Source organism: Bombus vosnesenskii, unplaced genomic scaffold (assembly GCF_011952255.1).
Source record: "Bombus vosnesenskii isolate JDL3184/JDL3185 unplaced genomic scaffold, Bvos_JDL3184-5_v1.1 scf7180000013542, whole genome shotgun sequence".
In the NCBI taxonomy this organism is placed as follows: Eukaryota; Metazoa; Arthropoda; class Insecta; order Hymenoptera; family Apidae; genus Bombus; species Bombus vosnesenskii.
The window spans coordinates 462,801-484,228 of record NW_022883108.1 but is presented as its reverse complement, the minus strand read 5'-3'; the positions used below and the strand labels follow the sequence as shown (position 1 = coordinate 484,228).

The 21,428-nt window shown below is 41.7% G+C and overlaps 1 long non-coding RNA gene across 1 annotated transcript; it reads right to left on the bottom strand.

Moving 5' to 3' along the window:
* Window positions 1-2,146: 2,146 nt before the first annotated feature.
* On the bottom strand, window positions 2,147-21,175 carry LOC117238569. Its single transcript, XR_004494229.1, has 3 exons — window positions 19,698-21,175; window positions 10,046-10,050; window positions 2,147-2,157 (listed from the first exon to the last, which is right to left on the bottom strand). It is a non-coding gene; the product is annotated as an uncharacterized LOC117238569 (long non-coding RNA).
* Between the last annotated feature and the right edge of the window lie 253 nt (window positions 21,176-21,428).

Here is a 21,428-nt window from a genome sequence, read left to right as displayed (position 1 = left end):
AAATCGAAGAAAAATTGTTGTTTCGTCTCGATGATTTCGTAGAAACGTAAAAATGTTCAGCCTCGCAAAATTCCGCCAATCACTCGATGCTTGCAAGTATCACGATCATTGGATAGAAAATTGGAATTACTCTGTTATCGTTAATTACAATTGCTGTGATTTTTACATACGCGCGAACATATACGAACACACGTACATTACGATTTTTTTCCAAGAGAAATGACGACTCTAATTTGGTACTTTGTACTATATCGATATGATTATTCTGGAAAATTTGTGTCAAACGCCATCGAAACAAGCGTGCGAGTTGAAAGCGCATTAATCAACGAGGCTCCCGTTCGAAATCTCCGTTCGCGTTAATTACGCGAAGAATGAATCGACGAGCAGTAACTACCGTACACGGGCGGCGTGGCTCCGATAGAATCGTATGTAAATAGAGCGGAAACGTTCTCTCTTTCGAGGCAGCAGGAGCGCGCCAACTCGCACGTGCACACACGTCGATCACCACCAAGCGTCGCGTTTTTCTAATTAAGGCAATTTTCACGATCCCGTACGAGCCACGAGAACGAATCCGACGGCGATGCATACGACGACCTCGGACGATGCTATTTTCGCGACGACGATTTACGAACGATGACGCTCCTCTATTCGAGTAAAAGGTAAGAAGAAGAAGGAAGACGTAACCGGATATTTTTCGCGATTTCTGCTACGTAGACATTGGAAAATACGCGTTACGCGGTTCATCGTGAAACGAACGCACCGCGTTCCTCCTTTTTCACTACATTTTTTTCGCGAAATTGCGATAAACACGACTTTCGTCGCAAAGTATAGGTGTTTACAGCGTGCACGATGTTCGTCTATTCACAGTATGAATTCGCGCTAAGTAAAGTACCCAAACGATCCTCGATTAAAGTTTCAGTCGTCGGTATACTGTGTACGACGCAGTAGAAAAAGATAGAAAAAGAGAGGAAAAACGGCGAACGACGCAACGGCGGAACACGCCGTGCAAAAACGAGGCAAACACATTGCCAGAGAGAACGACTCTGTATTTTACGCACGAGGTTACACGGAGGGCGAGTACATCCATTTGTGCGTGTTTTACGAGGTGTGTTAAGGTGTGCGACTCTGCATCCACCAACCGGTTATCGATCACGCAATGCTTCCAGAGACATCGTCGAACCTTTTATCGAAAATTTGGAACGGTCTCACGAAGACTACACACTCGTTCGACTCATTTCGTTTAAATAATTTTCTCATTTTTAATATTTTTTCTCACCGAAGCAAGAGTATTTTCTCATTCTTCCGTTATCGTATTACAGATTAATGGCGTCCCATGATATACAAGTGTGATTCTGTGTAAAGTTAAAGGTTTTCTAAGGTGTTGAAGCTTATATGACTGACGTAGTCCTTGCTATACCGTATAGGAACACGTTTAACACGGTCTTCGCTTTCCGAGTACATCTTCGCGAGTCCCGGAGCCGCAAGAACGTGAAAGGGAGCAGCGAATCGCAGAAATTACAGGAAAACAGCGATGGAACGCGGTCGTCGTCGCCGGTAGACACCGTTACGCCGTTAGTCGTCCCACTTACGACCAGAACTCGATTCGCGCTCGTCAACAGAAACGAGCTGCCGGTAAATTTCATTATCTCGAAACCGCGAAAATCGAAACGACTTTCTCCCCAACATTTTAATGATTTACAAAATATTCCCTTCTTTTCTGCTCTTCTCTAAAATCTGACACTTTTTTTTACAAAGAAATGGGGAGAAAGGGAGAGAAAAGGACGGAAAGACTCAATTCCATACACTTTCGAGTCGACAGAGGCATTCGCCTTTCCCTCGAAGAATCCTAGGACCGCGATTCCGAGACTCGATCGATTCTCGAGTACATTTGGAGCGTCGCGCGACGAAATCGCTTTTCACGAAGGTACGATCGCGTTTCTACGAAATTGGCCGGGCTCAATCTCGAGAATAGACGCGTCCTCTCGATTCTCGACGCACGTTGCACGATACGCAGGAATTCGTGGAGGCCCGTGGATACACCGCTGGGACAAGTCGGCCCACCCATTGAGATCGAAATATCCTTTCCCTCTAGATATATGACGTTTACATCGTCACTCTTGGCACGCGGTTCCCTCTACCGATCCTCGCTCTGTCTCTCTTCACGACTCTCTTTGGTATCCGATGAAACGGGTTTCGCTCCCAACTTCACCGTGGAACTGTATAACCCACGTTGCCGCCGCTGCGCTCTCTATGCATTTTCTCTTTGCTACGTGTTCCTTCGTCCCACTGTCTCTGTTTTTCGCTCCTCTTCTCCGTCTGTTTCTGTCGCGAGGAACCTTTGACGCCGCGCCACCTCGACTAAGAATAATTGAACGATACGGAAATCTCGACGGAGTTTCTGGGAAAAATGGTCGGGTACCGGTGCGTAAAGCATTTCTGATGTTAATATTCCGTGGGTTTTACGTCGGCAATGGGCGAGCGTATACTTTGGTTACAATAATTGGACTTCGTTTTCCATTTGAAATTTTAAGTGGAAGGAGCAAGGCAAAGTATTCGAGAGTCGAAGGAACTTTGTGGAAGTTCACGGAACAACCAATGGTTTTGTTTTATCTGCGTTCTACCTGCTATTTAGTTCTCTTCGTTGAGATAATGTAATTGAAAAGGGACTCGGTTTCAAAAATGTAGTTTAATGGAATTCAATTGCATTGCGCCGTATAAACATTAAGTTTCTTCCGCTTCGTTTTCAGGATAATTCCAATAATCGTGGAGTACGTAGAGGGAACGTGAAATTGAACGTTATACGGCTATGAACAAGCTGCACGAGTCGTACGCTGTGAACGCACGCAAAAGGGTACCTTGTGTTTCGCTTTGAAACTACTCGGCTTCTATATCTCAAACACGATGGTCTTGAAAATTATGCAAAAGCCGATTCTGAGGAACGTTTGGTCTTTTCATTTATTATTTCATTATTAAATAACGAGAATAAGCTCTTTGATATGAAATACATAGATAATGAAAATGAATGAAATAAAACGAGGGGAAAGCAAAAAGAGAAGGAAAAGAAGACAGAACACTGGATAATTTCCGACAAACAAAAATTTCTTAAATATTGAGTACACTATGAAACAATCGTTATTAAACTGCATGATTTCAACTGCATGCCAAAGACTTTCTTCAAACGTTAAACATTTTTCTCTTGATTGAAACTAAAGCGAGATTTTTATCGAAACAATTCGTAGATTGAGACACGGCTAATATAATAAACAACATGATCACACAATGATGCAAATATATATCATACGAATATAAATATATAGAAATATCTTCCTATGCGAAATCCACGAATATTTAATAATGCGGTTTTTTGATCATTACGAAGATTGGGAAAAGGAAAAAGATTGCGCGGGATGCAACGTAGAATCGCGACGGAATTTCGTAGAAGAAACAACTCGTACAGCCCGTACGTGAGTTTTCCTTTGAAGTAGGTGACTCCTGAACGAACACGTTCCCTATCCGTGAGCAGTTTGCAGACAGTTTGTGAACTTGGACGGATACGGAGGGAGTTTTAGAGAAACGCGAGAGCTTAACGGACGGACGAGGCAGCCCTGCTGTTAAGCTAATCGTCACGATACCTTCTCACCTATATAATTCATATACCTCGCTCGAACGCTTCCATGTAGCGCAAACTTCTTCGAGGAATCGAGAGAGGAAGTACATCGTTCGGAATAATTGGAAGATCGTTCACCGAAAGCCGAACGTTCCGCGAAATTTATATTTTAACGAGCGACGACGAAAATTCATTTATGTCCATCGAAATAGTATACAAGGCGCAACGTATATACGACGACTTATGGTTTCGGAAAAATAGTATCCGTTGGAAATATTGCAACAAGTAAAAGGTTTTAAAGCGTATTATTAATTACACGTAAATTACTGTGAATTATTTTAATAATGGATTTTCATGACTGGCGAAATTACATACGTGTCACGCCAATAACGAAGTACGATGGAAAAAGAAGAGAGAAACAGAGAAGGAGAAAAGGTGGGAAAGAGATGACGTACATATGTAACATGTTTTAATAAGAGCTTCCGTAAATTCGATATACGTGCTTCAAATTTTATCCCTTTCATCGATTCCGTTTCACCGCCGCACGTCGTCCACTCCCCACGCATTTTTTGTTTTGTTCGATCGGTTCCGCCCTCTAGCGCGATATTTATTTATTTCTTTTTTTCAAGCGATTCCCGTGTTTCGGATTACCTTTTACAGCGAACTGTTATTTATTAAAGCGATACGTCAGCCGGAATATATCGATCGATCGAACCCGACCGAGTATGCGTATATTACCATCGAGAGAACGCTTCGATGAGAACAAAGAAATACGATCGAACGAAAACGGAAAAGAAGAAACGGGAGAGGAAAAAAGCAAAAAAGAAATAAGATCGATAACAAAGGACAAGGAAGAAAAATGAATAAAAAGACGAGAGCAGAGAAGACATTGCAATCTATGAAGTCATTGGCATGATGAACGCATTACCTTCGTTTCAGTCAGTGACGTGTCACCCGCGGTAATAATTCCCAAAGGGAGGCACGAAGCTGAAAGAAAAGACAGACGGTCCTTCAGCACGGAGGAATTTAAAGAGGACCAGTAGAGGCGACGACGGGGTGACGAGACGACGGGTTAGAGAGAAACGTATTTGCATTTACATTGGCGCGCTCAAATCGTCGGAAAGAAGAGCGTGGAATAAAGGAAGCAACCAGGAACCAAGAAAAGAACTTTATCACGCCGTGAAATCGATTTTTAACCCTCGTCTCTTCTCCTCCCAATCTAGTCTATGATACTAACGGAATCATCGCGAACAACGAACCAAGAGACTCTTAAATATTAAACGAAATTTTGTAGCGTTTCAAGTAGGTGTCATAGTTCCAACAGAACAAAACGAATCGTACATAATTATAATAATATAAATGAAAAAATGTTGTGCGTTTATTATTTCCTTATAAAACGAAATTTTCGGGACGACCTGATATTTCCATCTTCGGATGTTTCGTTCGTCAAAACACGTATCCGCTGTAATCGTAACCTAAGGCTTCACAGCAACAAAAATGCTAATTCTATCTATGCCTCGAAACAGTGCCGTATACGCGCATCGTCAAAATCTTTCAGATACAAGCCAGAAACAGTTGTTATAACAGAAACGAAACGGCGAAGAGGGTAAACAACGAGAACACGGAAAAGCAAGTGGAAAGAAAAAAAGAGAAGGCAATCGTACTGGACCAGGGGCGCGTTTAGAAAGCAACAAAACGGGGTAGCCCTTGATACGACAACTTTCGCCATTATTGCGGAGTGTTGTCGCACGAACGAAGATGAAACCCGAGAAAACCGAGATGGAAAAGACGGACAAAAGAGGGTTACGGATCCCTGGAAACACGGACAAAGAGAGATTCAGGCAGGTTACGAGGGTGGATAAAGCAAGGGGAAGACAAGAAAGATCGTAGAATTTAAGGGTTGCGAAGCATGCCACACGTGGAGGGAGTGGAGGGTAGAAAAGCGACTAGCGAAATTAAAAGCGAAAGCAGAAGTTGGAACGCATCTGCTCTCTTCTTCTTCGCCTTTGCTTCCATTTTCGTTACGTCCACGATTCAGGTGGTCCGCTATCGGTCGTTAACCGTTAAACGTTGATATTCTGTCGGGCGAGGGCACAACACGGTTAACCTGTTAATCGAGCAAATCGTTTAATTGGTTGTACACGGTTGGTTAAGCGACGGCTACCTCTTCCCGAGAATACGAGGGAGAAAATTGAATTCGACCGAGGATCCTGTAGCTTTTACCGGAGAATTAAATTCTTTTCGCGATTCTAGTGACACGCAGATGTACAACATTTCGGGGGAATAAATAAATCGATATCTTACAACCAGACTCGTCCATAAAACTCCTATTAATTCGAGAAGAAAGTACTGGAAATCGCTGCTCGACCGTTAAAACAATAATTCTTCCTCGCTCTTTTCTATCCTTCTCTTTCGCTAGCTCGCGTACAGTCGTAATTTCACATCGCCGATTATATAACGGAGAAAATTCTCCAAACGGATGTCATTCTCGAGCTGCTTGCATAGGAGAGCCTGCAGCGATCGATAGTCGACTCTTGATCCCATTATCACACGACAATACGATTTCGCGCACGTTTGTATCTCATTAACCGAGAAAGAACGATAAAGTTAGATAACGTTTAACACGACGCGACGGTCAGCGAAACGTTTAAGTAACCGACTTAACAACCTCTCTCTTTACTCTTCCTCTTCCATCTCTGTGCACGAAGCGAGATTAGCCTCGCTCACAGTGCTCCAACTTCCTACTGAATCGAGACGAATACAATGGCCGATACGATTATCTTCGCCTGTCACGCGGTACGAATCGCTGATAACTCTGTTATCAGCTCGTCCTCGCTTAATGGTTATCCTCGTCCCTTCTCTCTTTCTCTTCCACCTGATCCCTAAGCGAAACGTTAATGAGCGAATTCACGCTCGATTATTAAACCCCGTTTCCGGGGCGTATCACGTAGATAAACAGCCAAGCTTCCACGAACCTCGACGAAACTAATTAATCCAGGCAAATCGAGGCGAGAATATTTAGAAGATATTCGAGAAACACAAGTTATGGGTGAGCTAGTCGAATCGAATACGTTGCTCGCCGGTACAGAAATTATTACTTTCGCGAGCTTACACGCCACATGTATTCTAACGACAGTTTGAAACTGTGCCAATGTTTACTACCATGACAGAATGTCAAATCAATTCACCGTTTGTATATATATAGAGGAGATATATATATATATATATATAGAGAGAGAGAGAGAGAGAGAGAGGTATATATATGACGGAGATGAAAGAACATCGGGATTTCCCGTCTGGAATGTTGGGAAAACCTCCAATACCCTAGTCCAGACTTTTACTATAGCTACGCTTAAGTAATAAAAATAAAAAATAGTTTTAACGTTCCAATCTGGCTTTATGAGGATGGGCTCGAGCTCGAAGTGACATAGCGGGTCAGTGGACGTAGCCACGGTCACGGGAGGGACGTGTACCTGACAGAGGTATGGAATGATTATATGGCTCTCCTTAAAAAATAAAGATTGACCCGAGAAGTGGGGACAGGAATATATAAGGACAGTTTCATTTGGATTACGAGTTAATTAGTTGGTTAGTCGTTGGGCGAATTGCTGATTGAGTTATCGAGAAAGTTGTCCGAATCGTGTATTACGTTGGTACTCGCCATCCCGTGGACCGTGAATTCGTTATCGAACCTGAATTCGTTGTCACCATCATCTCGACCATCCTATCGCCGCTATTACTCATAGCCTCTTGTAGTGTCCACATTTGTACCAATAAACATTAGCTACATTCGCGATGGTAAAGTAAGTAAAGGTTCATCGAACGCCCCCAAAATTCCAACTTTAATCCGACATATATATATATATATATATATATAGTTACAACTTTTCAAAACGAATTTTTCTTGCATTCTTTTCATTACGTAAAAGATTCGAAAATTTGTAGAATGTAGAGGTAAATGGATTGAATATCGAATAGATAGGAATATGTACATGAAAAATCAAATAACGTCAAAATCAAATCAAATACACGTACTGTTCAAAAAAATTAGATCGCTTGTATAATACTATGAACGGTTCTGTTGCGTCAACCGAGCGAATAGAAGCGGAAATAACATATATATTTGATAAATTGACACGAAATAAGTATAATACTGATATGAAATTAATTTCGCTGAGAAATTAACTTCGCTGGAGAAAAGATAAAACAGTCGATTTCTGTGACATTTATAAATCTATGAATCTATAAAATACTGTTAATCATCGTTATATTTATTTATGTTTTTTATAAACGAATACATTCGCTACAAATGTTGAAGGAAAGCATCGTTATAATAATACTACGATAAAAATTAACGTCGAGGCAACTATTTAAAAAACATGTACAGATGCTTGGATTGAATATAAAAATCAAAATGTCACGTCATGCGATTCTCATAATTGTGTTGAACAGCGTCACAAACTTATACAGCGCATCGAAACTTCAACGTATGTACCAGATACTACTCCATTAAACGACAAAGTTACCGTCACAGGTAATCCTTCGGCTATGACATTCCGTAAACGTCAATCGTATTGAAATCCCGCAAACGCTGTTTCCGATCGATCTCCGAAAACTAAACTACCTCTCGGCCGTCGAACAATTCGCTAATTTCCGTGAGAACGATTCGTGATTCATCGGGATTGTGAGTGCGTTAGGCGGAATAATAGAAAACATACTAATAGAGCGAATAACAGTTCGTTAAGCCAATTGCATGCGAATAGAAAAGAATAGTGGAGCGAAGGTGAAAGGAACAGGGACAGGGACGAAAAAAGGGAAGTGGGTGGAGGGACGATGAAAAGCAAGCAAGAAAAAAAGAGGAATGTCCGCTCAAAGGACCCGATCGTGTGGCAAGGACTGCTCGTTAAACTGGAAAACAAACTACAGGCCGGTCAGGACGAAGTTCGAGCGGCCAGAAAAACCGAAACGATACTATGCGCCGGTCTTTTATTTTGTCTCTCGCAAGCTTCGGCTCGCGATACGATATCGATACATCGTAACTTTGTATTACTTTATAAAGCAGTTTTAATTAGGACGAGGAGTTTGAAGATGTCGCGACACGATTAATTAAATTTAGAAGGAAGACCCTGATTTTATGTTAATTGCCTGTCAGCGTACTAGCAAATTTTATTAATACGCTATTATGTACGTTAGTATTCAGACTTCTACCTTACAGTGAAATATGTCCTTTGCTCTTATAAATAATCCAAATTCTGATTTTCAATGGTTAACAAGATTCGTTTAAAGTTTGGAGCAATTTATTCCATGTCCTTCGTTCAAGACGGTCGTTAAACCAATAAACCCAACGACCGGTTTATTCGCGCGATTATTATAGAATTCGAGAAAGATTTCACGGCATAAAGTCGCGACGAGTCGTGGCGGCGCGTTGAAATACCTCTTAATTCCAACAAATCGTTCCTCCGCAGAGCCGAGTGTGAATATGGACGAGAAAACGAAAAGGGAGAGCACGAAGCCGCTAAGATGGGCTGAGATAGTGTGGAATAGAATGGAATGGGCGCCGACTCCACGAAGGAATAACCTTATTTACCGAAGGACCCCACGATTATAATACCCCCTTTCTCTTCGGTCCACGTTCGCCTCTCTCGTCCTTACTCCTGTCTGCTTCTCTTCTCTTCTCAAGCGTAGTGATAAATCGTGGTAGTATCACAGACGTATAAACAAATCTTACTGCTTTCTCTATCTCCTTTGTCGGTGCCTCTTCCTACCGAATACTTTCGTCGCTTTACTTGCCCGAATTCGTGTGTACGTAATTCGAACAGCACCGAAATCGACCGATCAATCTCTCATGGTTATGCATCGATCGATTTGCTCGTGACAGGAGAGAAGGGAAAGTTTTTGCGCGAAATGCATCAGTCAGACTTTCACGCAAGCAATCTGTAATTTCGTGATTACGAGCATTGACATTGGGAAAGCATTGCCCTCGAAACACCAGCAAAGCGTTGCCTTTTCGACGAAAAGAAACAAGAATAATCTACCTTTCTGTAGAACTCTCGAGAGATTAAAGTAAATTACGTATCGATGGTCGATAATATTATCGTGCGTTTAAAATAGCGCTCGATATTCTTATTTTTAAAGTAACAGTGCTACTCAAGAGGAAATCCATAACGCGATGCGATCGAAGGGAAGCAAAAAGAATTTGAGATTGCTGTAATGTATGCGAACGCGTTACGAGGTCGGATGAGAAAATACAGTTTCTAATTACGTAAAGCGTAGTAAAACCGATCGAGAACATAACACATACTCACACGTGCCAGCCTGACAACGAAATCATAAATTGAAATTAATTTCCTGGAATATAATTTTCCACGAATGGAGCACGGGAGAAGCCCGACGATTTTTCCGGTGCTGGGCAGCTCCGCTGGGTTTTCCACGGTCGACGAATCCTTTATTGCGATGGTTTGTCCTACCGTCTTCTATCCAAACCGCTGACCCTTCTCTTTACCACCCTTGGAATCGTCCGAAAACCGGGATTATAGCACCGGAAATATCAATAGTCCCTCTCTCTTGTTCTTTTCCGAACTGTATTTCTCTTTTTCCCAAGGGCTAGAGCCCTCGATTTAGGCAATTATGTTCGTTACGAATTCCCCAAATCGTGCCAATTAACAGCAAGAAATACATAACAAGTAGTGGGTTACTTCTGCTAGAAACAGCGCTCAATTAATGCCAGTTTTTTTCTTTCTTCGAAAATGAAGTCTACCTTTGTTAATTTTCCGATTTTTATGTCACTTAGTAGATAAAAGGAAGTATTTCGATATAAAATAATCGAAGGAAGGAGTGATCTGATACATTCAGAGGTTATATTACTGTTCGATAAAAAAAAACAAAAAATGTAATTTATCATACCTTTATCATATCTTTCGTCTGTCGCCTTCGTATTCATATAGCTAATCCGACTGAAAGAGATTCAAAGAATGTAAGTGTAATATTTTTCATAATTTGAAAAGGAAGTTCAAGGTTAGATAGAAAATACTGTATACAAAGTTCTATAACGAGACTGTGACTAATTATAGCAACACTCTATATACATAAACGATGAGTCACACGGCGAGATCTCGATCTATCAGGCATGACGAACGATTTATGAAAAAGCAAATATGCTTAGAAGAAAATATCGGGAATCTCTTGGACAATGGATATGGTCAATCACGGACGCTCCACAGCATAGGTCATTTTGGGACTACGTACACGTCGTGAAAGAGTTATCAAGCCGTTGTCAACAGAGCAAACGAAAAATTTCAGTGGCAACAAACGTTGGGTCTTCGAAATTTCTCGACAAAACGGAACTGCCATTCATCGTTCCATTTTCCACCCGCATCATCGACACTTCGGACGCGCGCTATCTATTTCGTGTCGCTATCTAATCATCCGTTCCGCCGATCCTTTACCCAAACACTTTTCAATACGCTCGATAAAGGTTCACGGTTCACGGTAAATATGTATATTCGACGGGAGGGAAGCAACAAGACCTCGTTTCCCGTTCGCTCTCGTCACGGCTACCCGTCACGTGAGGCGAAACACACTCACAGAACCATTTTTCACGGACATTCTCCGACGATAGACTGCAAATGCATAACAGAGCTAATAACGAACTAAGCATTGTTCATCGTCTAACATCCAAACATCCACTCTTTGTCGAGAGAATTCGTGCGACAAACTCTAACTTTCCAGTTTTCTTTTAATTTTACTTTCACCTATAAGAGCCAAGTTTCGATATGGCCTTCTAGATTTTCTCTTGATAGATATAAAAAGCGATATAATATCACGCAAGATTAGCGAAAAAAACGTTATACGTACAGGTGTTCCCAAAAACGATATGACAACATTTTTACGAATTTCTCAATCTTTGTGAGTACGTATAGTAATGTTTTACTATTTTCCTCGGATCTATAGGTATAACTTGAAATGAATAAAGTATTCGAAAGGAAAATATCTCAGGGGATTTCAAATGCGAAGAAGAAGCGAGAAGAATGACCGAGTTAAAGAAATACAAATTCCTCTACTAGAATTTAACTTCACTCACAGTGTCCTTAAATTAAAGATATTATCAGCTATACCATTCTTCTTTTGACTCGCTCGTACATTTACATAACCTTACGTTCTAAGATTTCCTTCTATTCAAAGCTCAAAAGCTATGACACGAGAATGAATTCGGTCTTACAAGGTCCATGACCCCAAGAAACATTCACCTGTACAATATTCGTCCCCTACGGGTAAACAATTTCTCTGCTCGATATCGACCTTTTTCACAGAAAATAACACAAATACTTGCGCAGTCCGTGTTAAAACGAAATACATACCTATCCGTACCTGTACGTTATTACGCATCTACACGAGCAGACACACTAAGAAGAGGAAGTCGCGCGTATGCAGTTCCGTCCCTACTATAAATCTGGTAGTTCGATGTCTCCATCTCTGCGACGTTCTATTTCGTCGTGCTCATTTTATTTCACCATTATGTTCTATCCTTCGAAACTGATAGCGAGACGCGCACACGAGCTTATATTCCCCGGCATAACGTTCACTCCAAGAGAGGAAGAGAGAGAGGGAGAGAGAGAGAGAGAGGGAGAGAGAGAGGGAGAGAGAGAGAGAGAGGGAGAGAGAGAGGGAGGGAGAGAGAGAGAGAGAGAGAGAGAAACGATTTACCGAGGAACGTCTGTTACGGTGTTCGCGCAAATTTGCATGAATAGCGTTCATGCAAAGAGAGAAGGAGAAGAGAAGAGAGAAGGAAAGACAGAGAGAAAGGCGGAGAACGCGCGGGGAGAAACAGTTAATGGATTGACACGGTGGATCGCAATTAAGTTAACGGTTGAACGCAATTCCTGGATTATTTCTGGTGGTTCGAATACATTATAAATATCGGAATATGAATTCTGTTAATGAGAACTGACGCGGTGTGTAACGCGCACGCTCGTCGTGTTTAACGCCAGCTATTCGGCCGGAGATTAAGCGACACGAATACGTTATCTCGTATAAGCTGGGCGTTAACAATTCATTTTACCTAGCTAAACGAGGATCTTTGTTACGGAACCTCCGATCAAAAATCAAACAAATTTCGATTGTATTTCCGTTAAATGGATTATGAAAGTAATTTGCGAAAGTAATTCATCGAATTGACACGTCGAGATAACTTAAAATTATCATCTGCCGTTATTTCAACTTAATTTAATATTGTTTTAGCAAACTTTCAATTACAACGTAGAAAATTACACCTGTGGATAAATTTCGTTTCATTCTTCGACGATTCTTACTTATTTCATTTGCGGCACAATGACCAGACAACAAATGGTTGTGGCTGTTACGTAATTCCAGAATGAAAGCTGCGGTATTTGAGAACCACAACCTGTCCGAATTATTTAAGACAAGGTAATAACAAATGTTCGAAGATGAAACAACGTTACAACCGAGAGATAGTATCGAACAATCGGATCGATGGGTCAATAAATTCACCCTCGGTTTTCTCCCCGGCCGTTTCAGGCGTTTCATGAAAAACACGAAACGAATCTTCCCAGATTGGATCCGTTCACTCGAGTTCCTTCTTTTAAGAAACTCTCCCCACCCACAGGGCATTGCCGTACCGGCGTATCCCCTAGTTGGGCTTTTCTTGCCCGACTTTCGCGTAATAACCGGAAGCGAGAAGCGAGGGCAAAGTGGATCGCATCATAAATCTGCTCTACGCTTAACAATGGAGAGCCTTCGTCTCTCGTAAGTACGATCAAAAGAAGTTTCGCGGAACTGGCTATCATTATGATAATCCGTCTACTATACCATAAAGGTTATAAAAAATGAATCGCATACTGTATTTTCAACCTCGACACTTCTCCTTTTGTTCCGTCGTCTGGACGTTCCGCAACGCTCAAACGTTGCTATGTACGTTTATGATATCGCTCTCAACCTTATGTAAATAGGGCGAGACGAGTTAAGTCGTCACTCGAATAACAATGTCTTTGTTTCAGTCTTTCAAACACCAAACTGACTTTATTACGTAAATATGTACACGATTAATGTTCGATTCTCAAGAAACGAATGACTTACTTCCATCCATCGCAAGCAGATAACAGAAGTAATGGTAAATTATAAATGGGTTGCTGTGATTAAAGAACGACCTGCTTAACAGCTTAACGTCCCTATATCCTCGTGTGCCTTCGTCTAGGATGAGAAAGTGTATAGGTGAACGTTTAAAATCGTGGGCGTCGGAATCGACGATCGTATCACGATCGACTCGCGGACGGACTCACATATGCGTGTTTCTCGCGTTTTACCGGAGAGTAAACCAACGGATATCGTTTCCCGTCTCCATCCGTTTTCATGTTTTCATCTCCGTTATATTTACAATAATGAAAAAGCGTGCAAGGATGAGGAGGGTCGGAGATGTTCCAGAAATTTTGAGGAATATCACGTCGTTCTTTACAAGGCGTTCAAGTTGCCTCGTGAATCACCCGAAAAGTCGAGGCTATTTTTCAAAGCGAGCGCAGGGGACACGACCGTCTCGAAAAACGAGCCGCTCGAATGCTTCGTTCCCAGAAGAATTCCGAAAGAACGGCAACGATAAACGTGCGACACTCGACGATTTTTTAACGCAGGAGATATGAAAAATGCGAACGGAGGAATTCCTACTGCGACGTATTACCTTTTACGAATATTTTATATAGGAAATGCGCGCGCGCACGTTTAATTAAAAACATATTTCGCGATAGAAGGGTACCGTTTCTCGTGTATTAATTTGGATTTTAAAAAACTTCTCGCTACCTGCATCGAAGAGAAAATACTTACGGTTGAAACAGTCCACAGTGGCTCCGAGCGAATTAGTTGGATTCATTTACGCCGAACCGATCAAGGTAACCTTCGACAACCCGACAGTTACTCAAGGTTAATGGATACGGCAAAGAAGAGCCGCTCCAGCGATCTTCATGGAACGCTTCGACAACACCACTGTAACACGTATTATTCAATGTATCTACCATCGGCCGCTCCTTCGATTGAACTTTTGATACGTGCAAGGACATTCCATCGTTCCTCTTCTGTTCGCAATTCTCTTTGTGCATCATAATCCTTCTTTTCGATTGTACAGGCGAGCAAAAGTAGAAATGATAAATGAAGTATTGTTGAGATCGAATCTTAATTTGAAAGAGATCGAAACTAATTTATTATATTTTTACTCCAAGAAAAGCGAGTTTTCTATTTGGCTGAGCGATGATCGGAATTAGATACAATGGACACCTTTTCGCTACAATATGAAAATTAACACGGAGAATATTCTTTTCCTACATTCTTCGTTTTTTACAAAGCAAACACGAACGACCACTTTCCTCTTTCATGCACATGAATTTATAAGCATCTGAAATGCTGTGCGCGCGTTTCTATGCAAAAAAGAAGTTGCTAGAAGAATGAAGATATACGTTCTGGTATGAACGTATATACATTTGGAAAAAGGATCTTTGGTCGCGTGTTCAGCATTACTTGAGCTAAGCCGACGAGATTTATGCAATAAGCTGGAAGATGACGTCGTCAGAGGAACGCTCATCCTCAAAATCGATATAGCATTTTCTATCCACATTTTCACACATCTGCTTTTTGACAAATGTTTTCTTCCGAAGAACGAATCGATTTTATCCGAAACAAATATACTTTACATTTCCGTTATTGCTAGTAAAATTTGCTTAGTAAAAGGCGTCAGGATAATGAGTTGGTTCATCGACGCTCCAAGAAATTTTACTCCTGAATTTCTTTCCTTCGAATTTTTATCTTTATCGAGAAAAGTTTGAAATATTTAAATTGACAAATGATTATATAATAGAATAAAAAAACATCAACAACTTTGGAACACAGTAACAAGATTGTCCTTAGACATAAACGACCCAATTTGTCTATGACCTACGGAAGAATATATTTGCCTGATTTGGGCTAAAATTAAAAGAAACTACTTCACCTCGAGTGATACGAGTGACGAACATAACATAACTGAAATTGGAAATTTTCTGAAAAGTCCGTCAGACGCTTTCAGGGGAAAATATTCACCGTCATAAGGGAACACCATTAACGTTTGCCATTTCGGTCACGATTTTTTCTTCGTAGGTATTTTACGAGGACACTAATACCGCGCAAGGAATCATTCCGTTGTGCGAACGTGTACGTGTAATAAAAGATTACAAAGATCAACGTATACATTCGAGAAACCCGGTTTTCTTTGTGTATGAAAAGAGCAAAGGGAGAAAGAAGGAGGCCAGGGAAATTCTCCAGACGCCAGAAAAATGTCCTCACAATCTGCAAGCAGGTGTTGGGAATGTGACCTGCGCTCGTCTTTTCAAACGAACCTTCGATGCACTTCCTACACCTTTTGCAAGTGTGTCCGTGCGTGTACGTATAAATGTGTTTGTGGCCATGTTAGAATTGTTCGCATCCTGTCGGAACGGAGTTAATACTGCGGTATTTTCTGTCGAATGTTTCACAGTGTGCAGTATGTCGTCGAACGACAAAGAAATTTGGAGCGACACGAGTCACCAATTGTTTCCAGCGGAACAATCGCCCGGTACAGACGCGCAGTTGCTCCTTTCTTCTCTTCCATTGAGAAATTAATCACGGGGTACGCGATAAAAATGCAAGGTTAACGTCATTCGTGTATGCGATAGATAAGAAACATACGGCTCGTTTCAATCACACGCACACAAACGCGACGTCGTCGCTAGAAGCCAGCTTAATTACGACCATAACAGCTCGTTCATTCGTGCTTGCGACGTTCATTCTTCTTATTCTGTTTGTTATTAGGTTATATATTCTATTCTTAATCCCATAGACCAATTCTTATTCTACGAGCTTCAAATAGTTTAAATTATAATCACGATTATTAAATAACACAGAGTTACCAAAAACAATATTCACAATTGGATTTAAAATATAAAGAATATTAAGATAGGAAGATCGAATGACAAATTACAGCATTGGATACGCTGCGCCACGCATAATACGATAATGCTGAAAGTACGAACTTCGAACGAAGAAACGATACGGTTGATAATTCAATAATTTCGCAGACTCTCGGTTACAACGTTTTATGACTCTCGTCTCGGTCGATCTGTACACGGAGATCCTTGGATGTGCGAGAGAGGAAGAAGGCAGAACGCGAGGAACAAATAACGAGGTTACCGGAACGTTCCACAATTAATTTGCTTGCAAACGGTTACGCTCCGAGAATAATTATTCAAAGTCCTAGCTTCTGCTTGTGCAAAGTGCAACCACTCAAAGGGTTCAACGACGTATGGACGATGTCGCGTAAAATGTAAAAAGATTCACGCGATCGTATTTTAGCCGAGTTTAATCTGCTTCGTTATTTGAAACGTGCTTTTCATCTTCCTGCTAAATGACCTTAAGCTTTATATCCACTTACTTGGTTAAAGATTCATAGCCTCATTTATATTTGAAACAGGCGCTAATTCTTCGATATTTTACACGATTCTGAAATTCTATACATCTACGCTTTTCCCGTTAGACCAATTAATATTTAATTACATTCGTTGAAATTGTATTTCAATTGTACTCGAAAAGAATGGTCAACGAACGAGCACATTTTTGCTCGGACAAAAATCGAATAACAATGCTTCGTGACGCTTCGTATTCGACAGCCTCGAAAGTTAATCGATGTCGATTAAAGAGCACGCGGACTTCGTTAAAATACAATTAAAAAGAAAGTATCGTCGGCGGTTTTAATAGTTTAACTGCGTCTAACGCTCGTGTCCCGCGCGTCGTTAAAACTTGCTCGATTGCACGAAACAAGAAGAGAAAAAGGATACCATCCACGACATGGTTCGCCCTGCGATTCTCTCTACGTACAGTAGTTACGTATTAAAAGTTCCCTTTATATTTAATTACATAGTCTGGAATTCCGGTTCGCGTATCGCGGAACCCTTCAATTTCATCTCATTTCTATGCAAGCTTTCCAAACATCCATACGAGTCCGAACCTATTCATCGGAACACTCGCGCCATATCTTTTTGCACGTTTTATGCTTTAACGAAAATTTCCCGTTACACCGAATTTTACGATATTCGATTATTCGTTTCATCAGCACTTTCTATTGTTCCGACTAACCACGATACATTCAATAGAACGTATTTCTAAATCCATTATACATAGATGGCTACAATTAAAGTAGTGTATGAATGATTTACTGCATAATTGAACATTATTGATCAAATTTAACAATTTATAACTTACAAACTGTTAATGTCAATAATAACAACAGTTAACAGCTTTGGTAATAAAAAACGAAGTTGTATAAGCAATCACAAATTATGTGATTAATCTAACATAAAATTGTAAAATAGAAGTTTCTAATCTATAACTCGAAACCTGTTAATTTACCGATACTACCGATTGGTAAACTATTATGCAAAATAGACAAAACAGACCAATTATCATTAACTTGAAACAAAACAGAATCTTCTAATATCTACGTTAATGAATAATAAATAATAAGATAGAGAGAATAATATTTGGAAGCAAACTCTTCATATTCCTGTTCCTGCCATAATTGAAGAAACTTGAGATATCCTACTTTCACGTTAATATGCTGAATTTTAATGAAATTCAGTAAGGAACGAGCACGATAGAATTGACAAACGCGTAGCAACTCCGAAAGGTCAATTTCCTGGTGGAGTACGCCGCAATTGGAACGCATCGATGGCATTGCACTTGTCGGTAATAATTCTTTGATAAAGGAGCGATGCAAGACGTAAACAACGACGAAGAAAAGAGGCTGAGACGGTTGCGACGACTTTCCGAAGTTTCGCTTTCTCAGCAGAACATTCTTTCGCCGATAAGATAACATTTCCGCGCGAAGAATTTTAAATAGATCGTCGAACGGGTATCGACGTTTTCTTCGTCCCGTCGAGCTCCGTATTGTTCCACGAGATTAAAATTACCGGTTAACTGTCAAACGCAAGACAACTGTTAAAACAAAACGAGTAGGCAATCTACTAACAAATTAATCGTCCAACAGATTTGTGTGATCGTTACGCTTTGTTCTATCAACGTGTTTATGCGATTGATATAACACAATAAAACCAAACTCGTATCGTAGCAGACGAACTCTTGTTACTCTTGGTATTTATCATTCGTAATACGTCTTTCAAAAAAACTCATTTGTGACTTAAATGAATTTTATTTAAAGCGTAATAAGATTAAAAAGTTAAATTCACAGGAGGATAATGGGATTTCGCTTTGTTACCATTTTAATGTACGTTTTGTGTTTTTTCTTAACAGCTTAGTTATACATGTACCTATTGAGAAAGCGAGGAACAATAATAACACGGATGAGCACAAGGGCATCGTTGATCAGAGTCGAGGAAAAAGAAAAGATCGATGTTCTCCGGAACATTGTCCAGCCAAAAACTCGAGGAAAATCTGTTTGCAAACAGCCTCTGAACAGAACTCACGAGAGAAAAGTCATCGCCGTGGAATTTATAACAGTCGCCAAATATCCGAGACCTGTGATAACTGCCAAGATTCGCACTGAAGCCAATTTACCTATATCTAACTAACAACCGATTCCGTAATTATTATCCAAGACACTGTATCGTACCTTGTACAGAGTTCACGACGATTTCGAACGTCGCTGTTTTCGAGACATCGCGTCGCGTCAGTTTCGAATCGACCGAGCATCGATGCAGAATGAACGTAACCAAGACATGTCGATTCTAACTTCAGGCGCGTCGATGTTTTTTAAAGGTTCGTAGAGAATATCGCAGCGAAACACGAACGCGTTCGCGATTTCGTCGATGACGCAATTCCCCGAAGGTTCTTCCTATCCGGTTACGTTCTTTGAAATTCTCTTACGTCTATCAATCTTCGAAATTTTCGCACAAAAGTGAATTGTAATAAAGTAAATAAAGGGTCGAGAATAATGGGGGAAGGTAACGAGGTAACAAAATGGTCGTTGATCGAAGGACAGATAGCACTCGCGACATTGACAACAGACTGAGACTCGTATCGATCGTAATCACGAAAGTAACGTTTAAGACAATATTTTAGTACTTACATAAATTGTGAGCCGCAATGTTGCGCTCCGTCGGCAGATCGCAGAGTAGTGTATAATATATCCAATAATCCACAATAGCGTAGTACTGCACTGATAAAACTTTCACTTTTTTTTCTTTTCTTTTTCTTTGCTTGCCGAATATAATCGGCTTTTTCTTTGAAATCACTGATTTAAATCACACTTAGAACAGTCGCACCACTCGGAGGTTTGAACAAACACACCTCTCACGAAACACCACAAAACAATACGAAATTGAATCAATGAAGAGTATTCGATGCAGAAGGTGCTAGTTGAATAGCACCGTTTTCCGATGTCTGTGTGTACATATGTAGCCGGGATGGTTTACGTATCCGTACGAAGAAAACACCTTACTGTAAAAGCACGAACGTTTAGTTTCGATCACACTGTTAAGATAGTTGTTGAATGGGAACTGGCTTGTTCACGGAACAGGCGCGCGCTTTGCTCCGTGAACTTGGTCGAATCCAATATCGACACGTATCGAACCGACTCGGTAGCTGTAATACAATCGAAAGAAACTGCTGCGTCGAAAGCGCGAAAATCGGAGTGAATTACACGGCGATCACGATCCGAGTATGTACCTCGGACGAAAGACGGGAAAGCAATGCGGCACGAAATCCACACACAGAGCCACTGGTAACGAGACGAAAATGACCGATCGGCCGATCCGATGGAACACGAGCACACACGAGAACGCAGCGTACTACCGATGATCGAAGATTCTCGCTTGCAACCGACAAACGAGAAGGACAGAAACCGAAGACGGATTACATATAGAGCGCACGCGCGCGTTCTAACGCGCTTTCGTTACGTAAAAGAAGTGCGCGTTGGTTAAACGTCACCACATCGGGATGGTACACACTCCGCGGGTTCGCGTAAAAGGTGTAGAGAGAGAAGTGGTCGGAGAACCGGGTATATTTTACCGCGGTGACGCGAATGGCACCGTGTGCTAACCTACTTCTCCTTCCGTTGACTGAAACTCTTCGCACCAACAACGTTGACGACGACAACGGCAATGGGAACGACTCAACACGACGGGAACCCACACGAGCGGCACGGTACACGCGGCGACTCGTTGTCTCTCCTCTTCTCCGCACGCGCGGTCCCTCGCTTCTTCGACTTTGCTGTTTGTGTCACCACGACACCGCGAAACCAGAAAACAAACAACTGCCGTCGAGGACGCGTCTTGTTTGCAGGAAAGCTCGACTCTTTTTCACTGGGCGGAACTCGTTGTCGTTGCGGGGGAAAAGGGGGACATAGAGGGAGAACGAGGAACACACATACACAGTGGCGCGCGCGCGCGCGTGCCCACGGGAGGGAATGAGAGAAAAAGAGAAGGAGAAAGAGAGAAAGAGAGAGACAGCGCGGCAGAACGACACAATCCGACTACGACGGAGGTCCGACTCGAACTGAGCGCCGAGCGGCTGATCGAGGCCGACGTCGGCCGACTCGACCGAACCGAGGCGCTCGCCGATAGCGCGCTCTGCTCCGCTCTTTCCCTCCCTCCTACATGAACACTAACCCTCCCTCCCCGACCATCACCCCCCGTCATAGCTTCGCAGCCGCCACCCTCTTGCCTCTTGCTCTTCCCTCTCTCAAACTCACGGCCCACCTTCCTCCTCGCGCTCTCCTCTCTGTAGTCCTCGAGCTTCGACTCGCGTTCCCGCTCTTTCCCCTCTCTCAAACAACCTCGACGTCGTGCCTCATCGTTCC